Source organism: Chelonoidis abingdonii, chromosome 11 (assembly GCF_003597395.2).
Source record: "Chelonoidis abingdonii isolate Lonesome George chromosome 11, CheloAbing_2.0, whole genome shotgun sequence".
Taxonomy (NCBI): Eukaryota; Metazoa; Chordata; order Testudines; family Testudinidae; genus Chelonoidis; species Chelonoidis abingdonii.
Window position 1 is genome coordinate 14717239 of NC_133779.1, and position 2589 is coordinate 14719827.

The window sequence follows — 2589 nt, forward strand, 5'->3', positions numbered from 1 at the left end:
AGGGGACAGGCCCCAGATCCCATTCCCTGCCCGCCCGAGCCAGCCAGTCACTGCCCTGGGGCCGGATGGGAGCTGGCGCCCCCTAGAGGGGACAGGCCAGTCCCTGCCCTGGGGCCGGCGCCCCCTAGTGGGGAGCAGGAGAGAATTTGTGCAGAATAGATTGGAGGGACTGGTCCACCCCTCACGTGGGGAGGGGGCATTGCTTGGACAGGTGGCTCTGCCCCCCCCACAGGGGCAAGGGTTGCCTGGAGGACTGGGAGTGTGGCCTGGAGGGGCTGGTCCCCCCATCTGGGAAGGGGGTGTGACCTGGAGGGATGGTCGCTTACCCACTGGAAAGGGGGAGTGGCCTGGATGGGCAGGGGGTGTGGCCTGGAGGGATGGTCCCTCCCCCACTGGGAAGGGGGAATGGCCTGGAGGGGCAGTGGGTGTGGCCTGCAGGGGTGGTCCCCCCACCTGGAAAGGGGGAGTGGCCTGGAGGGGAAAGGGGTGTGGCCTGGAGGGACAGTCCCCTGACTGGGGAGTGGGGTGTGTAGGCTGCAGGGACAGTTCTCCCCCAGGCAGGGGGAGTGGCCTGGAGCCCTGGGCAGGGCCTAACACTCCCCCCCCCCCCCCCCCCCAGCAGCGTGGCCAGGGTCCCCGCATACCAGCCCCGCATCCAGCACAGGTCAGAAGGGGCCTCAGATCTAGCCCAAGCCCTGCCAGGGGCCAGTGTCAGTGAGGGGTCCTGTGTACCCAGCCCTTGCACCCCTTAAGGGCTATGTTCCCAGCACTGGGCAGGGGTCCCTGGTAACCAGCCCTATGCCCAGGGGCTGATCTCAGCACCAGGCTGAGGGGCCCTGGGACCACCCAGCTTGTACGGGGCTGTATTTGCCCATCCCTGTCCACAGACAGCAGCTGTGAGGGGGGCAGGGCTAGGTTTGGGGCACCTGCCTTCCAGTGGGGCTCAGGCTCTCTCAGGGGGCTTGCCCGTAACCCTGTTTGGCTCCTTGGGGGGCTGGTGAGCCGTGTGGAGCAGTGCCCCCCAGCATTGGTTAAGAGAGAGCCCAGCAGGTGCCTCACTTATGCTGTGAGTGGCCAGTGCCTGGTCCTCAGGCGGCCCCCCCCCCCCCTGCTCTAACATTAGATCCCACTCCCCTTCCAGAGCCTGGGAGAGAACCCAGGAGTCTTGACTCCCAGAACAACAATCCCCGTCTCCAGGAGGGGTGCAGGGGTGCCCCCCCAGGAGCGAGGTACGGGGGTTTTGGAGGGGCCTGGTCATGGATCTTCCACACCGCCGTTTCCAGGACAAGGGTTTTTTCCAACCGAAAGGGGGACGTTTACAATAATCCACAAACCCACACACGAGAGCAGAGGCATGGTGGTGCGCCGCAGCAGCCCTCCCTCACCCCCATTTGGCCAAGGTGGTGGCCCTTCCCAGGCACCCCCAGTTCCCCAAACGTTGGAGCCTGGGGGAGCAGTGGGCGAGAAGCGGGAACTGACAGCAAGCTGGAATAGAACCCAGGAGTCCGCTTCCCAGCCCCCCCCCCCCCCCCCCCCCCCGCTCTAACCACTTGCACCATTTCTCTCCCTGACTCTGGGAGGGAGTCTTGATTAGTGGTTACAGCTGGGGGGCGTGTCTGGGAGCCAGGACTCCTGGATTCTATCCCTGGCTCCACCCTGGCTAGCATAGTTTTTCTGTGCCTTGTTTACCTGCACCTGGGTGGAGGGGGAATAATTCAGACCCAGCTCCCTCCAGTGCCCTGCTACATCCCATCCTCCTGCCTGGTGGGGCTGGACTCGGGGGGGGAGGGGGGGCTTGGCCCCTCCAGGGCTGGGAGCAGGATTTGCTGGTTCTGTGTGGACACATTTCTCCCACCCCCCAAGAGGGGGCTGCAGGGCCAAATGCCTTATCCAGGCTGCCACATAATCAGACTACAAGCAGGACCCCCCCAGTGATCCCCGTTGATGCCCCACATCTCCCTTTTCCCCAACACTGGGGAAGTGGGGAATCCAGGCCTTAGCCCAGCCCCACACCTGCCAGACAACTGGGGACAGGGAGAATCAGGCCCCTAGCCCAGCCCCACACTGCCAGCAACTGGGAAGGGGGAGAATCCAGCCCCCTAGCCCAGCCCCACACTTGCAGCCAGGGGGGATGCAGGGAATCCCGGATTGCGCAGACCCCCAGCCTAGGCCGCCCATGGGCTCATGCAGCAGGCAGGCCAGTGCAGCAGATGGCCCAGGCCCGCCCACTGGCCCTCCATGGCGGGGGTGGACCCGCGCAGAAGCGAGAAGCGCAGGCTGTCGGCCAGGCTGGCCAGGCTGGCACCTGCCGGCTGGCCTCCCCTGCGGGCGCTGAGGAACCGGGCCGTCCCCCAGGAAGGGGGCAGCCCCGTCCCGCCGCCCCTCCCGCCCGCGGTGCGCGCTGCAGCAGAGCACAAGAAGCGCTGGGGCTGCCAGGGCGCAGCCCTGCAGGGCGTAGAACCGCCGCCGGCCCTCGAAGCACAGCTGGGCGCAGTCCAGCACACCAGCGCGGACGCCCCCGACCCGCGCCGCCGTCGCGGCTCGAAGCGCCTCCACATAGCGCGGCGATGCACACGCACCGGACTGGGT